We start from the raw sequence: 23,671 nt of genomic DNA, 5'->3' as shown, positions 1-23,671 counted from the left end.
GTGCTGATATCGGGTGGCTGATAGTCGCACTTTCCCGAAGTCCCTAGCCTTCCGTTGTCACTTCTCCGGACTGGTGGGACTATTCCCGGTGTCGACTCTGAAGAAGGGGAGCATCAAGGAGGGCTTGACGACCTGTGGTCCTGGGAGGAACCTTCCGGTGTCGGCTCGAATAAGAGGGCGCCTCTCATCAGGAGATATGGTGTACTCTAATTAGGGATGAGTGTTCCACCAGCTTCCAGGCTCGCGCACTAGTCGGTCTGCCTGTCTGGGTCCGACATCTGACTCTTGAGCCCATAGCTCTTCGTCCCTGCTGGCCCACATAGCGTGACCTTTGTTGTAGGCCCTGGCATCCTAGCGGGCTGTTGCCTCGCAGGCAGTCTGCCTGGGTCTGACATTCTGATTTCTGAGACCATAGATCCTTATACCTTCTGGCCCCACAGTGGGACCTGATCTCTTCTGCCACGGCATCCCAGCGGTTGGTCCTTTGTGGGTGGCCTACCCTGGTCAGACATCCGATTCCTGAGACCGGAGCTCCTCAGCTCCCCTGTCCCCACAACATGGCCTGTTCTCATTTGCACCAGCGTCCCAGCAGGATGTACCTTATGGGTGGCGCAGACCATCACCTCGGGTCTGTAAGAGACCGCCATTGTACAAACAGCAATGCTCACCGTTTCTGACGATTCCCGGTTGTGGGCGTCTTTGGTGCTGGCTGGGGGTCGGACAGTGTCACCTCCCTTCTCCCGCTCAGGGTGCCCCTGCTGTTCACCATCCCCAGGATCTCTCAGAATCTGAATGTGAATGCCCTGGACATTGCAGAGGTAGGTTAGTGCCCCTGCCAGGCTGATGGTCGGGTCACCCCATTCTCTCCGGGAGAGGTAGAGCATCCTCTCCAGATGCAAGGGTGCACCTTGTATCACCAGGGGGCTTTCGATTTTTGTTTTTAGATTATTTTTCTGGATCTCGTGATGTGGGATTTGGGCGATTGGCTTGTTCATCACCTGCCTGAAGATTTCTCCTGGTCTTTGCCATCTATGGGGTTTTGTTTCTGATGTCTATGGGTGATTAACTCTTTTCTGCTGAGGGAGCACACTGAACCTGGTTGTAAAACTCCATTTTGGAGGGTCTTTCTCTACAGCCTGCACATTTAGTCTTTTCTCTATCTTTCACCCCCCCTTTTTCACTGAAAGTAAAGTAGGACATTGTACAACCAGCCCGTGCTTGAAAGAAAAGTAGAACTTCCCTCATGGAGCACTTTGTGGCAGCAATCTTTGAATGGTGCATCTTTTTTTTTATAACGTTTTTTCTCTTTCTCTGAACAGTCTACAGCACACCAGGGGCTTTTGAAACAAAATAGCAGGATATCTTCATGACGTAACTGGTGGAATTTCAGTCTCTAACCTGTTCTTCACACAATCCAACACATTGTTTACATCTCCACCATGGCACCAACTAACACTTACTCCAAGGTTAACCTGCTGTCTCAAGTGGGTCCTAATACTTTTAGGATTGTTCATCCCCCTAACCTATCTAAAAAAGCTTCTAAGAGCTTTAAACACAATCTGCTCAAACTGTTCCCTAAAACACTAGTATATGTGCCTATTTCTGCATGTGAAAGGGTGCTGTGATCAATGACCTAATTTTCTTCACTAACAAGAAGAGTCCAGTGGACACAAGTCGTAACTTCAATGCTTCAATCTAAACCAATGAGGAAAACTCCTCATGGTTTCTGATTAACCACAATACCCTCACTAGACCTTAATGCAGATCTTACCATATCCCTTTACAACAGTGAAAAAACACTTATAGAAGCATCTAACAGAAATCTTAATCAGTTCAACAGAATCTGTATGAGGATTATAAATACTTTGGATAATACTGGTCCGGATACCCTATGAAATCAAAGTCCCCCCTCAGCATTGAAACTGCATCGAATCATCACTGCAGGTCGCATAGGTTTACCAACGATCTGTCTGAGGATGACATCCACTCCCTACTTCTATCTTACAATGGCTCTCGCAGTGATTCTCTACCCTCCCCACTCAGTATCCAAACTATTCCTTCCAACCCATTTAGAGAATTTATTATACACAGAACTATGAACAAGGATAACCTAGTCCCTGTTCCCTCATCACTCCTGGGAGCGGTAGTAACTAAAAATCACATCAAATTGATGCTCTTTTACTGTAGATCAGCGGATAAACATGCAGCTGATATTGCCGACCTCATTCTTATGCACAAACTAGACGTAATTATCTTAACTGAAACCTGGCTTAATGACTCCTCCTCTCCGATTTTGGACCTCTTAGTTTCTCCTCAATGTGACATCAGACTGGATAGATCTGTTAAAGTTGGGAGTGGCTTCGCATTCAATTATCACTCCAGTCTCACCATAAGACACTTACAAATGGTGTGGATGTCCTCCTATGAACACCTAGCTAATGTCCTCCTATGAACACCTAGGCATTGAAATCTGGAACAATGACAAGATAATTTGTTTGCTCCACACTATCTATCATCCACCCTATGACAATCTTCTTTTAATCAAGCAAATTATGGAAACCATAGCCTCAAACTCTGACCAGACCCTGACCATATCTTCCTTGGGGATTTCAACTCACATTTTTGCGACACAACTGATCCCTCACTGTGCCTCTTCAAAGCTTTCCTCTCCTTCCTAAACGTCACCCAGGTCTGCAATGAACCCACCCACAACAAGGGCTCCAACCCTTGATTTAATCATAGCAAATGATAAACATGATGCAACTTGAAAGCATATCACCTTGTGACTGTTCGGATCACTACATAATCTCTTTTTGCGTCTTAGAAAAGATACTGTCTAGACAAGGCCAACCTCATAAGACCAAACAGTGGTCTAGAAATCTGAGGGACATTAATGTAAATGTTAGACCTGGCACCTTGGCGTGAGTCTCCCTTCCACTTTTTGTCGCTGTGCCTCATATGTTTTGCTGGTGTTAGCTGCTCAGAGCACTGTGCCACTGCCAACCAGTGCCACAGTGCAAGTGCTCCCTATTTAAAATGTATATGTTGGTTGGATTCCATGATTGGCTTATTTGGTTTACTGTCAGACCCCAGTAAAGTGCACCAGGAGTGCCCAGGGCATGTAATACAAATGCTGCTGGTGGGCTTGCAGCACTGGTTGTGCCACCCACAGAAGCGGCCTGGTAAAATGTATCTAGGGTCTGCCATTGCAGAACCTGCGTGCAGTCTGGTACTGTCATGCTGACTGGGCAAGTGCACCCACTTGCCAGTCCCTAAACCTTCCCTTAAATGCATATTAGTCACCCCTATGGTAGACCCAAGGGCAGGGTGCATTGTAAGCATAAGGTAGGACAAGCCCTGATGTGTGTGGCATGTCCTAATAGTGAATTACAGCCATTTTCGTTTTTCACTATTGCAAGGCTACCTGTTCCCATAGGCCAGAATGGGCTGTCAGAATTGTTACATCCTATGATCCTGACAGACCCAGGGAACATGGTAGAAATTCGAGTTTAGTATGCCTGAACTCAGAATAATAAAATACATCTTTTAGTAAAGTTTATTTTAATATTCTGTGTTTGCAAATACCACTTTTAGAAAGTTGGTATTTGCTTGCCTAACCATTTCAGCCCACCTCTGTTATGATGTGTATCTGCCTGTCTGGTTTGTGTGAGTGACAGGGCTGGAGAAACCCAGAGGGGCAGGGCTAGGTAGTCTGGTGGTGAATAGAGAGATTGACATCCAGATGGGTGGGAGGAGTGCACCTGGACTCTGAATAGGGGTGTGCTCTGCCACCACAATGGTGGCTCCACCTCCTGTGGAGCGGCTGATGTCTCTGCCCTGCACTCTGAATAGAAAGTCAGAGTCATGTCAACAGAGTGCTCAAGAACTGGTTTGGACTGGGCAAAGGCCCCTCTACCCCAGAGGAACAAAGGAATTAGGGGTATAAGTATTGCGACCCTGCTCCCAAGAAATGAGATCCTGCTTGACAAGAAGAACCTCTGCCTGAGGGGAAGGAACTGGGAAAGCTGTAAGGAGGAATACTGTCCCTGACCAGGGCGATTGGCCTGCAGTGGTTGCCTTGCTGCTGAAGGAGAGGAGAAAGACTACAAAAGACTTTATTTCAACTTGTGCTTAAAAAGATGTCCAAGGGCTTGGGATAGAGCTTGCCTCCTGCTGAAGTCTCAGGAACAACAGACTTCACCCCCCAGCTCCCCAGAGTTCTTTGGAAGTGCCTACTGCTGTTGTTGGGCCTTCTGAGGGACTGCGTGTCGCAAGGAGCTGGAAGCGCGACTCAAGGAGGAGAAGCGTGCCGCCGTTGGAGCTGTTGCCGTCGCATCTCGTAAAGTGTGTCGCCGCTGCAGCATCGCATCGAGTGGAAGCGTCTCGCATCATCCAGGAAGTGTCTCGCAACGCGGAAGAAGCGTGTCGCCATCGCAGCCATTGTAGCTGACGCATTGCACCGCATCAAGAGAAGAGTCTCGCATCGAGGAAGAAGCGTGTCGCCATCGCAGCCATCATAGCTGTCGCATTGCACCGCATCAAGAAAAGCGCCTCGCATCCACGGAGAAGCGTGCCGCCGTCGGAGCTGCTGTTGTCGCATCGCGTAAAGGGGTGTCGCCGCTGTAACATCGCATCGAGCGGAAGTGTCTCGCAAACGTCAGAGAAGAGTGCCGTTGCCAAGGGTGCTGTCGTCGCATCGCGTAAAGGGTGACGCCGCTGCAGCTGATGCATCGAGTCGAGTCATCTCGCAACAGCGGAGAAGCGTAACGCATCTGGAAGATCTTCACGTCTTTATTTCTTTGCACCAAAAACTTCATCACATCCACATCGTTGCAACACTTTCGTTGCCCTGCGTGTCGCATCTAAAAGGTACATTGACTTAAAGTGTCGCATTTAAGAACTTAAGAGAACAAAGCAAAATTCTACCATCTAAGTAACAGTATTGTATATTTTTGTCGTTTAATGGTCTTGTGGTAACTTTATATAAAGAATCCTTATTTTTTATATAAAACCTGTGTTGTGTCCATTTGTAGTGTTGTCACTTGGTTACTGTATGTGTTCACAAATGCTTTACACACTGCCTCTGAGATAAGCCTGACTGCTCGTGCCAAGCTACCAAGGGGGTGAGCAGGGGTTATTTTTGGAGTGTACCCCCTTACCCTGACTAGAGGAAAGGTTCCCTGCTAGACACAAGTACCTACCTGTGCCAACCAGAGAATCCGGATTCTAACAGTAAATGACCTAACCTCCATTAGTAATAACCTACTTCCTCCACCCCCTAACATGACCAATCTGGATGATTCACTGATCACTACATCCATGCTATGACAAATATATTTGACACTGTTTCTCTGAAGCAACTCAAAAGTATGCTGATCAAACTGACCAACCCCTGGTTGAATGGCTCCCTCAAAGAGGAACAACGCAAACTAAGGTTCATTGAGAGATCATGGAGAAACTCTCTTTCCATAGCACCCCTCAGACAGTTGAGTATGACAAGAAGTTCTTCCAACAAACATATCCATAGTAGGAAAGCCGAACACTTTAGGTCTCAGCTTGACAATGCCAAAAATAGACCCCAAAAACTATTTGAAATCATAAAACATCAAGTTAGCAACTCAACCAACCAACAATCTGCTCCCAAGATCTTGCTTTCTAGTGATTAGGATTTCTCTGCACGCTTTATCGAAAGTCAAGAGAGATTAAAGTTGAACCGCAACTCGCATCTCAAAATCAGTAGTATCAGACCCAGCTGATTCCATCATCATGGCAAACCTCAGAGAATGCCCCTACCTCTAGCACCATAGATTATACTCCAAAAAACAATGCATCATGGAACAACTTTATACTACCTGACAATGATGAGAATGATAACTTCTTTAAAACCCTGGAATCATTTCAATGATCCTTTGCCTGCCAAATCCTTCAAAGAGCTTAGATTTGCCAATGATAGGACAAATCACACCCATTACAAAAAAGCCTAATGTAGACTTATCTGATCCCAACAACTTCCGTCCAATTTCTAATATCATGACTCTAGCTAAACATCTTGAGAAATGTGTACACATACAACTATGTAATCACATTGAAAAATTTCAGCTCCTTGACCAATACCAATCGGGTTTTAGAGCGAGTCATAGTACTAAACCAGCTCTGACTCACATTGTTGATGATGCTCTGAGACTACTTGACCAGGACAAACCTTGCCTACGTATTCTCCTTGATCTGTTCTTGGCGTTTGACATGGTCAAACATGAAAACCTGATTGATCTTCTGGAAAAAAGGATGGGGTTATCGGGCCCTGTCTTAAATTGGTTTGCCTCATTCCTACATAATGGAACGCAAAGAATCAAAGTTAACCATTCCCTCGCTAACAGTACACCATTCTCAATTGGAGTGACTCAATATTGCACAATCTCGCCCATGCTTTTCAACTTGTTCATGGACCCCCTCACTGAAATTCTTAACCGTTCAAACATACAATACCGATGACACTCAACTGTATATGAAAATGGCCTCACTGGAAGACATCAAAACATCTGAACTTTGTACTTCTGAAAAATGAATAATGGTTAGCTCACAATCACCTTATGCTAATTACTCTTGAGACAGAATTCCTCTGACATGTTTAAATAGGCATCTTCAAAGGTGCATAACTAAGGCCCTGTTGAATCAATTGCCTTGATTGTGGGCTCATTTTGCTCCTGCTGGCAAGACAAAGGCACCTGGAGTAGTTTCAGCAGCTTCCTGATGTTAAAGAGGTACTCTTTGCGAGGACCTGCTTTTACTGACTTCTTACACCAGCCTTCTCCTCCGCTCTTCCCTTCTCAGGCCTCATGCCCTCCTGGCTATTTTGCAAGGCGTCTGAGGGGCATTGGAGCCCAAGCATTCCTCGAGCGGTCTTCCGTGACACAAGGGGGGACAGCGCCACTGGCCCTGGAGAGAACCATCTAGTCCTGGGGGCCAGCTGCAGCAAAGTCCTCATTGTATCAGTGTATCAATCCTTACAACTGTCCATTTACCAACCTTTGGAAGGTGGTAGGGGCATTCTTCAACCCAAAGAGCATCACCCCAAATTGGAAGTGACCCTCTGCAGTAGAGAATGCTCACCTCTCTTTCTACAAGTCAGGTCAAACATGCTGAGAAACGTGTCAGCCTCATACCTATTAATGAGTTCATCAGCTCAGGGAATGGGGTGAGCATCATTTTTGGTGACTGAGTTGAGATCCCTATAGTCCACGCAGAACCTGAGTTTAGGGGTATTGCCTGAGGGGCAGCTTTGGGTACGAGCTCCACTGGTCTGGACCAGGGCCTACTGCAGTGCTCAATCACCCCTAAAACAAGCATTTTGAAGACTTCCTACTTCATGCTAGCCCTCACCTTGTCTGTTAACCTGTACATTTTATATTTCACAGGCACACTGTCTCCAGTATCAATGTCAAGGGTGCACAAGTGTGCGAGCCAGTGGGTGAGTGAGAACAGAGAGGCAAACTGCCCCTACGCTGGTGACAGTCCCTCTTCTACTCTTTAGTCAGGGTGGGGGAGAAGTGGATGACTGCCACTGACACATCTTGCTCCTTAGAGGATAGGAGGTCAGGAAGAGGTTCACTCTCCTCTTCCACCCCATTACCTGTCACCAGGAGCATGGTGACTTCAGACCTCTCATAGTGTGGTTCGCAGTTATTCACTTGGAGTATCCTTAAGGGGTTCCTGTGGGTCTTGAGGTCCACCAAGAAGGTGACCTTCCCCTTCCTCTCCTTCAACTGATAAGGCCCTGACCAACAATCTTAGAGGGCCCTGGGCTCCACTGGCTCAATTACACACACTTTCTTTCCAGTCTGAAACATTACCAGAATGGCCTTACGGTCATACCAGAGTTTCATTACTTATTGGCTGGTTTCTAGTTTCTCAAAAGGCTTTTTCAAGAACATTTGCACCTAGTTTTGAAGGGCCACCATATAGCTAACTACATACTGTGGGGACTTCTGGGAGCTTGCTCCCAACCCTCCTTCATCAGATTGAGAGGTCCCCTAACAGGGTGACCATAGTGGAGCTCACGTGAGCTAAACCCAACTCCCTTCTGTGGCACCTCTTGTAGGAAAAGAGGAGGCATGATAAGAGAATGTCCCACTTTCATCTCATGGACTCAGGTAGGCCCATAATCATGTATTTGAGGTCTTGTTGCATCTCTCAACAAGCCCATTTGTTTGAGGTTGATAGGGTGTGGAGAACTTGTAGGTTATACCACATTCATTCCACGTGAAGTATGCAGGCATAAAGTTGGTGCCCTTGCCAGGCACCACTTTCTTGGGGAACCCCTCTTGGGTAAAAATCCTCATCAGTGTCCTAGCCACTGCAAGTGCATTCACAGGTCTCAGAGGTATATCCTCTGGGTACCTGGTAGCATGGTCCACCAAAACCAGGATAAACAAGTTGCCAAGGGAAGTTTTGGTATCCATGGGCCTAAGAATGTCAATGCTCACCATTTTAAAGGGGATGTCAATGACAGGTAGGGGAACCAGGGGAGCCTTGAGCGTTTTCCCTGTTTTCCTACTGGCCTGGAAGGGGGGACACGACCTGCAGAATGCATTTGAGGTCTTCATCAAGGGCCAAAATATGTTGGTGACAAACCTAGCAAAGGTCCTGTCCTGCCCCAGATATCCTGCCTGGGGTATGTCATGAGCCAGTACCTGTAGGAAGGCCCGGTAGCACTGGTGAACCAAAAACACACAGGTCACCCCAGAATCTGGAACCTTAGGCTCACTATATAGGTGATCATTCTCTCAATAGATCAAGTGATCTTACAAGGTGTCATCAGATGTCTGGGCCTCAGCTTGCCAGCTCAAGCCCTCCAGAGTTAGGCACTCCTTCTGTGCTTTACAGAATTCATCCCGGGGGGGCAGGGGGGGTCACTCTCAACTTGCCATCCAGCAACTGCAGCAGTTCTCCCAGGGCAGCAATATCCTCCCCCATGGGCTCCAGTGTGGCATCCTCAGAGGCCCCTTCAACCTGGACCAGGGGAAATTCAGGGGCTAGCTTCCCACACCCTTTGCCCTTTCCTTTCTTGGCAGCTACCTGGGCTATTGTTCCAGGCATCCTTGACTCCCCTTGTTGGGATGCCATGTACCTTGTAGTCAGGCACACCACTGAGGCAACCCTAACATCTGTAGCTGTAACCCTGAGTGTTACTTCTTTCAATATAGTGTGCTCCAGGTCATCCCATGACAGATAATCTACAGGCATAGCTGGGCTCACATCTACCTTAAGAGAACCTGAGTCCCCACCCCCCCCACTCAAATGGAACCAGAGCTACATGTTGTCTACTACTACAACCTGGTCGAATGTACTGGGGAGTACCTGCTCTGAGGACACCACACAACACTTTACAGCAGTCAAGCTGACTCCTGAGTCCCTCAGATTCTCCACCCTCTGCCCATTGATGGTGACTCACTGCCTATACTCAGAAATACTGGAAGGCATATTGGCTTTGGACATCATCTCTTTGTGACCCAGGGAAACTAAGTTAAACTCCGTACTACATCTATGCTAACTGGGGCACTCTCCTTCCCAAGCTCTACACTGACAAACACTTGGACCTGTCCACTAGTGGGAGGCAATGCCCTCTTGGAGCAATTAGGATCCCCTTTTGTGTGGCCATACTTTTAACACTCTTAGCACTTTGGGACAAACGTACCTGTCTTCATAGCCAAGAAATCATTTATCTTTTGGTCAGATTGGGGCTATGTCTCCTTGCCCTGATAACTATTTTGGGGGCCTTGAGAGAACTCTCTTTTTATTTTTGTCCCTCCCCTCTTTCTTCTGGTGAGGACACTGACCACACTTTTGGGTATTCCAACTCCCCTCCCCCCATGATGGCTTTTTGGACACTCTGGTGCTGACCTAGAGGCCCACCTCCTTTGCATGCTCCCTGGGGCCAGTGAGCTTGCTATCAACCAGGTGTTGGTGCAGCACTGTAGAACCGGTATTGAGCATGTGCTCCCTCAGTATGAGTTTGTACAGCCCGGTAAAATCATTCAACTTGATGTCCCTCACCCAACCAATCAGTGGCTTGCTGGAGCAATCAAAATAATCCACCCACAACTAGATTGGTAGCTTCTGGCTGTCCTTAAGCCTGATGTGATACTTCTTAGGGGTCAGCTCAAACTTGGTGAGTAGAGTGGCATTAATGAGAGTATACTTCATCTGATCCTCTACCTCTAGTTGAAAAGGGTGGACCTCCCTACTGTGGGCATGTGTTTCCACAAGCCAGCCCCAAAATCTTCCTCTGGAACCCTGTGCATTCTAAGGGCTACCTCATATGTGTAAAACTATTTATCTATATCATCCCACCACATAGCTAGACACCAGGTCTTAGGATATGTGGACTCTTACCTCTCCATGGGGCACTGCTTGAATGCTGCCACCATTGTTGCTGACTCTGCTTGTTTGGCTCTGATGTCCACCTCCTACATGCTTCGCCACTGAGCCAGTCTCTTTTCCTCCATTTTAAGCTTGGACAGTTGCATCCTGAACTCCCTTTCAGCCTTCCTGTCTGACAAATTCTCGGGGGACAGGCTGTGGGAGGTCACACTACTCCTTGGTTTGGCAGGGGGGTCATCTCCTGGAGGTAGGTTGTCTATCACTTCAGGGTTGTCATTCTTTGGCTCCTCTGGGGTGGACTGCATCCTCTTGACCTCCTCATACCCACAGAGGGCTACCTTGAGGTCCACCTTGATAACCTTCCTTCCCACATTCAGCTACCTCTTTTTGTAGAGCCTATGCAGCTTCACCTTTCTGAGGACATCAGCCTTGATTAGCTCCATCTACATTGTAGCAAAAAGGTGGTGAGGTAAACTTACAATTTGAAAAAGGAAAAAATAGCCTCTCGTATCAAAATATGTATTTGGGATTTTACTTAATAGTACTGCATGAACACAAATACTGAATCTTACCACTGAACACCAATGTGACAAATTGGGTTGTTGGTTGACGGGGATTAAACCCTTCTCAAGCAACAATCACAATCCTTATCAGGATGAACCACAAAAAGTCACTAATTGACCTGTGTTTTAGCTTGCCACAAAAATAGTCAGCCTTAACTTAGAAGCAACGTGTAAGCACTCAAACAGCAATAAAGTGAAAATACAAAATAAAAAAAATCCAAAACCAATTTAGAAAAATAGAATACATTTTAATAAATTATTTTACATCAAAACGACAAGAATCCAATCAGTAGAGCCAATCTTATGAATTTATAAAGTTTAAAGTGAAAAATAGCACCTACATGATGAAAATGTCAACTGCGGACATCTAGTCACGCGAGACCGTGCCCAAGTTGAAAGTTATGGCTGTCTCTGATGGAGCACGGGTTGGATACACACAGTAGATTGGGCCCTGTCTCCACTTTCCTTTGGACTTAGGAGACATTTTGAAGAAAAATGTCTGAGAAAGTAAAGTTCAGGGGGCAAGGCAGTAGGCGGTGTCCGAGGAGGAGGCATCTTCATCAGGGATTTTGACGTTCTGACTTTGTCACTTTTTGAAAGTCAAAAATCTCCACCAGGAGGAAGCTGTAGGCTCCAGGAGGCCAGATACTTTTCCATAGAGCAGCAGCTGAAGAGGATTTGCTGTTTCAGAGAAGAATGTAGCTGGAGTTGCTGCGAAGTCAGGCCGGCTGGCCATGCACCTTGGGCAGATCGGCAAGCAGGTGAGTCCTGGTCTCCTCACAGTTCCCACAGAATGTTTTGACAGTTCCATATTTTGGATATTAGCAGGTAGGGTACTTTTACTACAAATTCCAAGGGTCTAAGACTGGATGGACACCACATTGGGGGTCAAGATTCAGTTCAAGGTGGATTAATGTGGGTGAGACTCTGGTACCGAGACTCTCCCACAGTAAAAGTCCAAAACCGGGTGGTCAAGAGCAAAGAATCTGGGTGGACAAATTTAGCGGAACCGATTATGCTACAATGTGTCCTGGGGATATAATGAATATTAGAATGGATAGACAAGGCAAATTATGGAACTGGGGATATGGACTGACCATGGCCCCCTGAAATATATCAAAACTGTTTTACGACTTGGGCCTTATGGTGGCTTCATGCATCTTTCCAAAGAAACAAGTTGGTCAGGAGGCTCTGACTTTGGTTAGTGGAAAGTCAACATGGTCTAGTGACTAGCCTCAGAAAAGTATGTATATGGAAATAGAGGATGCCAAAAATAACATTAGAGGGTCTTGGATCATTGGATGAGGTCTTATGGTATTGCTCAATGAGGAGTGGATCCTCGCTTGTCTATATCATTTGGGAAGTTCATTCATGTTCTGCCTCTGAAAAATATTGAGACATTCCAGAAAATTGAGAAATAGTAAGCTATTATCATGAAACCACTGTACTTCTACTGCATGTCTGTGGCTACAGATTTCCATCTGTGCCTAGGTTGTTTTGTTTCTGTTAGAACAGTCAATTTTCAACTGTTAGGTTAAGAGCATTTTTATTCTTGCTGGGCCGTATTAGTTAGGTGCAGCTTATTACACAGCAATTATAGAACCTATGTCTGGGCATACCAGTTGCACTTAGAGTGACATATGGCTGGAATGCAAAAGTTTCGGCCAATGACATTGAATCTTGTTTGCTGTCATCATATGGCAGGTAACATTGTTCAAAATATTCTGTAGATGTTTGAGATGATGTTACATGAGACAGAGTAATACCATCTTAGTTGCAAATGGGTATTTGTGCTTGAATCAGGATGCCATTGGTGCGCAAATACCAGACTTTTGTGGTGGCTTTTTCCAGCACAAATTTCCCCAGGGAAAACCTGGCTAGGTTTGTGCAGAAAGAATTCTGCTAGATTACTATTTTGTAGTGTTTATCATCAAAAACACACATTTTCTGACACGCAGAACATGGAACTGGGAGGTAATACCACACAAGCGAAAAATGCAACCATAAATCAAGATCTCTAATAATATTCAGTGTACACGGTTATAGACTCATGGATGCTGGCCAATGCATAAAAGGATATTGGAGGTGCTCACACAGTGTGCCATGCTCCCTGCCAACTGTTCTAACATTATAATATCATTAAATGAATGAAAGTGACTTTTAAAGCACACAGTGAAGTCAAAAGGTATTCAAACGCAGGATAATGAAGCTGGAAGCAGCCAGGGTGGATTAATGAATAAAAGCAGTAGAAACAAAGCAGGTTTGAAGAGCTCTTTGCAATGGCAGATGGCCAGTGATAGTTCTTAAAGAGTAACAATCTATTATCCATTCAGACTTGTCTAATACAAAGCAGCAGGAGAAGGTTGGACAAGGCTGACCTGAGATGGAAGTCAGAGTGTACGTAAAGAATCTGGTTGGGTGAAATAGTGGACCAGATCCATCAAGTACTATGTGGCAAATCTAAAGAGATTTGAAGATAATGTGAGTTGGTATTGGAAGCCAAAGAAGGGCAGCAACATGTTGGGATAGAACATTCATAAAGAGGCAGGCACGGAACAAGCCAAGTGTATATAGTTTTAAATACAAAGAAAGAGGGAATCAGAAGAGACAAAGTTAAACAGTTTTACAAAAGTCCAACTTGGCAGAGAGGATGTCTTGAATTATGGATGTTTTGCAGCGGCTAGGCATTTCAGGGTCTTATGTAGGGTCCTTAGAGCCAAGAACCACAATGTATAAAGTTTGGTGATCTTGGCAGTGAGATAGAGGGAGTTTGGTGTCAAAGCAATGTCCAGAATATACGTATGAGTAACTAGACAGGGCAGTTACCCAAGGAAGGAAGACACCAAGAGCCCAAGTAGTTGAAATTCAAATTGCCAAATTTTAGAATCTCCATCTTATCCAAATAATGTTTCAAGTGCTTAGGGTTCATCCAGGTAGTAATGTCATGAAGACAAAATTGAAAGGAAAACTGGAGTTGACAATAATCGGTGAAGATGGCAGATATTATACTTTAACTGAAGGGCAAATTTACAAGCCCCTTTCACCACCACAACGTCACTTTCAGTGATGTTGTGATGGTGATAGGGGCTTTGCCTTATTTACAAGGCAGTGTTAAGCCTAACGCTGCCTCGTAAATAGGGCACCCTTTCACGCTGTGTTTAGCGTGAACGGGTAGGGCAATGGGTGTTGCAGTGGGCATTCCATTGCAACACACATTGATGTTGACGCTTCCCCCTTATTTACAAGGGGAGGCAGCACCAAAATTAACACCAGGGAAAACCTGGTCTTAAACAGGCGAAACAAGGAGAAATACTCTATTTCTCCTCATTTTTGCTGTTTCCATGTGTGCTGCCATTGTGCAGCCCACACTGAAACAGCAAATTGCCTATGGTTATTTATGTGTAGGAAGATACCCCCTTCCTGCACATAAACAATCATTTAAAAAAAAATGTAGTTTTGCAACTTCTATGTGTGCTGCATTAAGCAGCACAAATAGAAGTTACAAAACAGCATTTAAAGATTGTTTATGTGCAAGAAGGGGGACCTTCCTGCACATAAACAAAATTCCCATCAACATAGGCACCCTTGCAGTATGGTGCAAGGGTGCCTGCATTGGCGCTAGGCTGCTTAATTTAGTGCCAGTGCACGGGGAAACACAGGGCTGCACCATATTCTAGGAAATATAGTGCAGCCCTGCATTTCTAAAGTGACAAAGCATGCTGTTAGCCTTCTTGGCTTAACGCCACACTTCGCTACTTTATTGTAAATATGCCCCTGAGAATCATAAACATAGGTGAAGAAAGAAAGGCTGAGATTCTCAAGAAGATGGGCAAGGGGGTCCTTTAGAGGTTGAAAAGATTACATTGTAGAGAAGATCCTTCACGCACGCATCTGCAAATGGGGTGGAAAGTCAGGGAAATAGAGAAAGAGAAAGATAAGTTTGTTGTTCTCTGTCAGAATGAAATGTATTGAGAAAAGTAATTTTGAAGAGGTTAAATTGGAACAGTTTGAAAACGTCTTGGCACAGATGAAACATAGTAACAACAGGGAAACAAACAAAAAGAAATACCAAAGAAGTATCAGTACAAAGATAGCAACAGCATTAATATTTGTAGCTATTGAGGTGGAAATATAAAGTTCCATCACCTAACATCCACCCCTACTGAAACAAGTTACAGAACTACACATCTCAACTTGTTTCAGATCAACATGTTAGATCTATAGTTGGTTATAAATAGGTGAAGAAAATGATCCTCATCCGATCTCCAGGTTTAGCAAGGCACCTGTTGACTAACTCAGAACGGTATAGCCTAGACAATCTAGCTTTGAATTAGTTTTGAGGGAAGCAGGAAGTTTGGAGTTTGCAAAAGATTCAAAAGATTTAGAAGCAAAATTATGCAGAAATTTCTTGGCCATAGGACCATACCCAGAGAAAAAAGAGAGATCATGGGTCGAAGGAAGGGCAGACAAAATAGTAAAGTTACTGGTTTAAGAATGCTTGCAGGACAGAGGTTCAAGAAGAAACCCACAGCCAAAACAAGATCAGAGAAAATGGTTGGTCCGATCATCTGTTTTGTACATCGCACTAGAAACATGTATGATGCATATCTTTTGTATCTTCCCAGCCCTGAGGAAGTCACGGAACTAATTCCAAATGTGTTGGCTGGTTCTGTTTTTGCTTAATGAGAACTGAATTAAAGACAAAGCAACATCACACTTATATGTTTACGGATCATTGTTTGGATTGTGTAGAACCTTTGCATTGAATTTACATACTGTTTATTTACCTTGATGTGTGCCCAGGTTTAGTTGTACATTTCGTAAGTGGAAGACTCCTTCCCACACAACATTGAGGGGTTACAGGGCTCATCCCCTCTCCTGGTAGCACCATCTGACTGTTTTTGCCGAGCAACAATTTACGTTACACAGCTGAGTGCCGACCATCCGTGGCCTTTAAAAACCCTTCGTTATAGATTTCCTATATTGCTAAATGTGTTTACTCTGCACCGTTCCTCGCTGTGTCACTGTCACTTGCGCCCCTCACTGTTTATCCCACGAGCACTCATGTGCACAAGTTATTTCAGGTTACGCCCACATTTATTTTAAACAGTGCAGATACTGTTCCCTTGCCTATAATTTTTTCCTAAATACAGATTGCTCCTTGCATCTCCCACCAAGCCTTGAGTCTCTCTTTTCTTTCTTTGCAGTTTGATGTGCATGTTTTATTTAACGGGCTTATAAACATTACCTGTTGAGACATTGTTTTAGTTATACACTATTATCACCCAGGTCTCAACTGGGTTTCTGGGTGATCTCCTGTTGGTTGATTCCACTACTGGTCCTGCAGCACTGACTGTGCCATCCACATGAGCAGCACTGAAAAAGTATCTCAGACCTGTCTCTGCAGTGTCTGTGTGCAGTTTGTTAACTGCCATGTCGACTTGGCATGTGCCTCCATTTACCAGGCCCTAACATTCCCTTTTCTTACATGTAATACACCCCTGAGGTAGACTCAAGGTACCCTTATGGGCAGGGTGCAGTGTTTGTGAAAGATAGGACATGTACTGGTGTGTGTGACATGTCCTGCTAGTGAAATACTGCCACTTTCGTTTTTCACTATTGAGAGGCTATCTGTCCCATAGGATAGAATGGAAAACACTTTGTAACATCTTACAAGCATAACTTCCCATTGGGACAAGATAGAGAAATGAAGTTTAGGCTTTAGATGGTTTTTCAATTGTGTGTTTGAAAATGCCACTTTTAGACAGTAGGCATTTTCTTGTTTAACGATTCTGTGTCCCTCTGCCTGTTTGTGTATTGACTGTCTGGTTTTGGAGTGACTGGGGCTGGGGATGTGCATTTACTGTAGACAGCCACTGGGGGGTTGAGTTGAGCCTGGCCCCTCCTGGATGACTCAGAGCTGAGCTGAATGGAACTTGGCTGAACTTAGAGTAGTGGGAGGATTTTCCTTGCACCTGAATAGGGTCTGTCTCCCTTGCACGATGCTGTCTCCACCCCCTGTGTTCATACTGCACCAGTGAGGACAGAACTGGTTTGGACTGGGCTCAGAGACCCTTGCACAAAGAGAACAAAGACATTTTGGGGTATAAGTATTACACCTGGAACCCCAAAACTTTAGCACACTTCTGGACTCAAGAGGAACCTTTGCCAAGGAGAGAAGCCGAAGAGTGGTGAGAAGGAGTACTGCCCCTTTGCTGTGTGCTGTGTGGGGTTGGTCTGCAGTTGCCAAAGAAAGGACAGACTGGAACTTTGCTGTGAACCAGCTTAAAGAAGAATCTCCAAGGGCTTGAGTGAGCTGGCCTCCTGTTTTGAAGTCTCAAGGACACAGAGACTTAACCCCCAGCTCCCGTGAACTCTGCTGCTGAGAGTTCTGACTTGCCAGGAGGTGTCTATTCCAGTTCTGAGCCTCTGGAGGATGTGCTTGCTGCTGGGTGCTGGAAGAACCTTAAAGAACAGAAGAAATCAATGCATTGCCATTCTTGCAGCTGTTTTTCCGACGCAGCACCGCTGTGCAAGAAGAAATATCCATGTTGAACCGACGCAGCTTCTGTCACCGCTGCAAGAACTGATGCATCGAGCAATCATGCCTGAGGAAACCGATGCAGACCCACTCGACGCTACTGCACCGATCGCCGCCACATTCCGGATTTCCACGCATCGCACATGTGTGTCATATTTTCCAGACGCATCACCCGCGGACAAACATCATCTTGGAGTTGATGCATCATTTCCCAAAACAGAACGGATTTGACGCATCACTTCTCCTGCATGCAGCAGAACTGGTGCATCACCTCCCCAAGGTCTCAGGAACTGACGCACTCATTGTTTTCACACTTCCCATCTCTGCGGCTGTATGGCATTGGGAATTTTGACTCATCTACAGGTTATTTGTGTAGAATCATACATCCATAGATTATATGGGTCTAGTTACTTGAAACCTTTGAAAGGCATATTCTTATTACATTTTTTTTAATTTTTGGCCTTTTGGTCTTGTTTGGTTTAGATAAAGATACTTTCTTTTTCTAAACTGGTGTAGTGTCCATTTGTGGTTTTATCACTGTATTACTGTGTGTTTTGAGTACAAATACTTTACACACAGCCTTTGGGATAAGTCTGTCTGCTCATGCCTAGCTACCCAGGGGGTGAGCAGGGGTTATCTAAAGTTTATATCCCCCTTACCCTGACTAGAAGCAAGGGTCCCTACTTTGCCCCCCCCATTTCTAACAAGAAGTTACCATTCACTGCTCAGAAGTTATTTGGTCCAGAATTGGATCAGATGATTCAAAAGGCAGCAGAAAAAAGTGTTAAAACCCTTTCAAGTTTCTACGGGAAAGAACTCTTTCATCTCACAGCAACAAACTAAAGGGTATATTTACAAGAAATGGTGCTCTGCTGTTTTGCTGCAGCGGAACGTCAGAAATTATACCGCAGCTGCACAACAGTTTCTAACGCCATGTTAGAATCATATTTAGAATACAATGCTCCATGTTGTTAGGAAGAGGCCGGTGTTGGAAAAACTGATGCTGATCTCTGTGTCGAGTCGCTAAAAAAACACACTCTAATGTAGAAAAAGTGAAGTAGCGTCACTTTTGTGTGCCGAGCAGGAAAAAAAATTCAAATACGCCCTAAGTGAAAAAAAAACAGGTTACACTCATGTGAAAGCAGCTATGGAGCAGCCAGGGGTGAGCACAGCACAGGACAACTCCACCAACCACACGACCAGCCAGAGTCCCAGGGAAAGAGGAAGTGCACGTGCAAGTTCAGTCAGGAGGAGAATGAGATCTTGATCACGGTGGCGACGGAGCACCAACACCAGCTCTTTGTCAGCTACAAAGTGCCATTGGGGAGTAAAAAGACCATATAGCAGTCCATAGTGGACAAGGTGAACAGTGTTGCTGGAGTCAAGAGAACAATGATGGACTATAAGAAGTGCTGGTACGACGCTAAGCGCAAAACTAAGGAGAAAATGGCAGCAAATCTACAGACGGCATTGCAGACTAGAGGGTGTAATCCAGCACCCCAGGAGGAGCTGGATCCCTTGGAGGAGCAGGTGTCCGCATTCATCTCTAAAAAGGATAGATGGTTTCGCCATTCCTTGACCTCAGGGAGTTCTCTATGCGTTACTTCCGATTATCCTCCTCACATGGGTGTTTAGGAAGATTAGGGAGGAGAGCAAATAGGTGATTCTCACTGTCCCTTTCTGGGCACGCTGCCCCTCCTTTCCATGTCTCATGACTCTGTCAAAAGGGGCGTTTCTCTATCTCACCCTTTGTCACTCACTTCTGTCATCAAGTTCACTTACAGCACCTGAAGCTGATGGCCTGGAATGTGAAAGCATAGGTTGCAGCAGTTGGGCTGCTCATCTCAGGTGGCCTATGAATAATCAAACTTCACGCACGCCTTCTACTTTTAAATCCTAGAAAACAAAATTGGGGTTCTTTTCTCAGGTGGTGTTCTCCATAACTTTATGACCCATTAACAGTGAATATCTGTCAGGATCTAAAATTTCAGAGGGATGAGTTTTTACAGGGTATGGCTCCATCAACACATTCTTCTCAATGGTCTGCCACATTAAGGCACATGCATCAATAAAGACTTTTGCGATTCCTTAATTGCGATTTTTAAGGAATCGCAATTAAGGAATTGCAAAAGCCTATGCATGTAGGAATCGCTATAAAAATAGCGATTCCTACAAATTCCTTAATTGCGACTTGCAAATTGCGAGTTGCAATTAAGGAATGCCGTCCCATTCATTTCTATGGGCCTCCAGGCCCATAGGAATGAAAAGGAGATTGAATGAGCAATTTGCGAGTACCAGTAGGTACTCGCAAATTGCTCATGCAATTTCAAGGGTGCAAGGGTGTCAAAATGACACCCTATTGCACCCCTGAAATTGATCAGTGCACATATGTTGCACCCACACATGCTCTAAGGGCATGTGTGTGCACAACATGAAACTTTGAAAAATGCACAAAAGTGCATTTTTCAAAGTTTTTGCAAATTACAATGAAGTTCAACTTCATGGTAATTTGCTCCCCCTATTAGCGAAATCGCTAATTTGTTCACTTTCATGCATTGCATTTAAGGAATATCAATTTGGGATTCCTTAAATGCAATCGCTATTTAAGGAATCGCAATTTAGAGATTCCTTAAATTGCGATTTTTGCATTTGGGATGATGCATCCCAAATGCAAAAATACCGGTCGCAAATGGGCAGATTCTGAGAACCGTTTGCGACCGGTTTTTACATTGATGCCTGTGCCAGTTAGGGGCTTATTTATGAGACGCCTTCGCCACCAGATCATCACTTTTTTTTACACTCAGGCAGCGCAAGCCTCTCAATCATATCTATGAGGCGACGCAAAGCCACTCTGTGTGGCTCTGCATGGCGTCATAGATATGGAGCAAGACAAAGCAGCGCAGGTCACTGCATTGTCTTATTCTGCACCAAGGAGTCATTCGATGGGTGTTGCAGTGGGTTTTCCCATTTAGTCAGTCATGAAGGTGAACAGAAAACCAAAGCCCAAGGCAGACGGACACAGATTGGTGTCTCCACTTAAGAATAAGTTGTGCTTCAGGTGTGGCTTTTGTATCAACACGAAGGTAAATGTCCTCGTGTTAGACGGGTTTGTAAAGACTGTGGAAAGGAGAAACATTTTGTAACGGTTTGCAAGGAGAAGGAAAAAGTAACTGCAGCACGGCGCCAAAACAAAATGGCCGTCCAAATGCTTCAGAAACAACACTCAATGCATGCCCACAAGGCCAAGCGACCACACCAATTAAAGCAAATCAACATCAAATGAAGTCGGTGGTCATCTAAATCATCGCCAAAAAGTCCTTTCGTATCAACATCAAGTGACAGTGAAGATGATGGTTGGGCAATGTCGATGTTTACCTCAGAAAAATGCGTGTATGTTGGACTGGCTGATTGTGAAGAAAAATACAGGTCAAAGAAAAAGCACAAAAGTCATTCATCCATTGGCTGAAGATTACACTAAAAGTAGATGGTTGCTCAATAACTTTTCTTATTGACAGTGGTGCGTCGATGAACGTAATGCCTGAGAAGAAATACATTGAACCATCTCCATTGCCATGACTTACAGGACCAAAAATTAAAGTGTACACCTGTGCTGCATCGATGCAATTAAAAAGTCAAGGTTAATTTGACACAACAATGAAACACAAGGAAACAAAAGTACAAGTACCCAATTCATGTACTTCAAGGTATGGCATCAAGTGCCTGTTTACTCAGTTTCAGAATAGCTGCTGATATAGGACTATCCGTGAACTATAAAATTAATTCATGGGTTAAGAAAACTCAAGTCTATGAAAGCACAATTAGACTTGAATGAGGATGTCCGTCCCATTGCTCAAAGACACAGATGAATTGCATTTCATTTACAGGATGCTGTTGAAAAAGAACTTGAATCATTGCTCAAAAATGATATCATTAAATGTTCCACTGGTGCAATGCCCTGGGTTTCTCCTATAGAGGTAGTCTTAAAAAGGACAGTGGTGGAGCTGTACGCATCTGCATTGATATGCATCAAACGAACAAGGCAGTTGAACGAGAACGACATCCAGTTCCTACATCGCTGACATGATAACAGAATTGAATGGTACGAAGGTCTTCTCTCGTATTGATTTGAGTAAAGGATATCATCTTTTGGATTTCGAGGAGAGCTGCAGGTGCATTAAATCATTTTCTACACATTCTGCTCTGTTCTGATACAAAACACTACATTTTGGTGAGTCATCAGTCTCAGAGCTCTTTCAAGATGTCATTCGTCATATCATACAGCCTGTCACAAATGCGTTTAATTATAGTGATGACATATTGGCTTTCAGAGCTACACATAAGGAGCACGATAAACTCTCACGCAAGTGTGTTGTTTACTTGCAGGGGCAAGTTTGACTTTGAATGCCAATAAATGTGAGTTCCATAAGACAAAGCTAAAATAAAATTCTTGGCCATATATTTTCTGATGGGGGTATGACACCTGATACAGCTAAAGTGCAAGCATTTGCAACTTTCAGTCCCCCACGAGATGTTTCAATGTTACGTTATTCCTTGGCATGGCAGCTACTGTTCTAGATATATAGAAGACTGTGCCACCGTAAGTGCTCAGTTGAGAGACTTGATGAAAGAGAATGTTTCATTTCATGAATGCGAGCAACGTTCAAAAACATCAAATAAGCTTTCGAGAATTCTACTGAAATGGCATACTTTGATCTAAAGTTTCATACAGAGGTTGTTGTTGACGCTAGCCCTGTTGGGTAAGGTGAAATCCTTGCACAGCGGACACCCAAATATCACAGAGATATTGTGGCATATGCATGCAGACGTTTGTCCCAAACTGAGCATGCTTATTTACAACCTAACAAAGAATGTTTAGCAGTGGCATGGCTTGTGCACATTGCCACGTATTGTTATATGGAAAGCCTTTCACGCTTGTGACAGATCATCAAGCGTTGTTAACCATTTTTGGCAATCCAAAGGCCAAGATGCCTCTTCTCATTGAACGTTGAGGTCTACGATTACAAGCATACAACTACACAATTGTGCACAGTCCTGAGATAAATCAAAACACTGTCAACTGCTGCTCACAACTGCTTCTATAGTGCCATGGTACCCCTTCCTAGACAGCTGAAGCCTACATAAATTTCATTGTGAAATCAAGCACACCAGCTGCCCTTTCGTCGGAATAAATTGTCACTGCCACGATTCAAGATAGTGACATGGTACAACTGAAAGACATTATTACACATCAGTCTTGGAAACTGCACACTCGACCTCTTACCAGTAACAGGGAATACCAGAAGTTTAAAAATATCAAAAGATGAACAGTCCGTTACTCAAGCAGGAGTTATCCTGAGAAGTTTGAGAGTTGTTATTCCGGAGAGTCTGCGACAACAGTCAACTGAAATGGCCCATGAAGGACACCATGGAATTGTTGCCACAAAACGAGCTCTCTGAGACGGGGTCTGGTTTCCCCATCTTGGTGAGTGAGTTGAAAGAGTATTGAAGGCCTGTCATCTATGCAACTGCCTTGGGTGGGGGGGGGGGGGAAGTTCACAGTTATTGTCATTCACGGTTGAAAATTTGATAATGACATATGCGATTTGTGTGATACTGATCGGAGTTAAGAAACGAAATAACCAATAGCCTAAGTTAAATGATCATAGATCCTTGTTGACTGTAAACAAGAACACTGTATCTCTCCTAATATGCTTGTTTCAAAATGTACTGTTATCACACAAATGACATTAATTTTTTTTTTATTTAAATAAAAAATCTATGCAACTGTTTTCATCGAAAATTACCCAACACACCTTAAATATTTCAGAGTTGCCAATGCATGCATGGTAGAGAATTGTCATTTACTTTTTTGGTCCTCTTGACAATGGACATCACCTGATGTGATTGCTGATAAATACTTTCATTTTCCATTGATAGAAGATGTCTCATCCATCACTCAATAATAAGTCATCGAGAGATTAGACGGCATCTTCGCATTGGGTGCTCCTGTGATCCTTAAGTCAAATAATGGCCCACCTTTCAACAGTTGAGAATTAGGAGACTTTCTCAGTCATCTTAATGTGAAGCCTCAGAGGAGCACACCTCTTGGAACACATGCCAAAGGCCTTGTCAAGCGTTTCATGAGTAGTCTCAAGAAAGCTGTTCAGAGTGCTGATTGGAAGAGCTC

This window comes from Triturus cristatus, chromosome 7, assembly GCF_964204655.1.
Source record: "Triturus cristatus chromosome 7, aTriCri1.1, whole genome shotgun sequence".
Lineage (NCBI taxonomy): Eukaryota > Metazoa > Chordata > Amphibia > Caudata > Salamandridae > Triturus > Triturus cristatus.
This window is presented reverse-complemented; position numbering follows the sequence as displayed.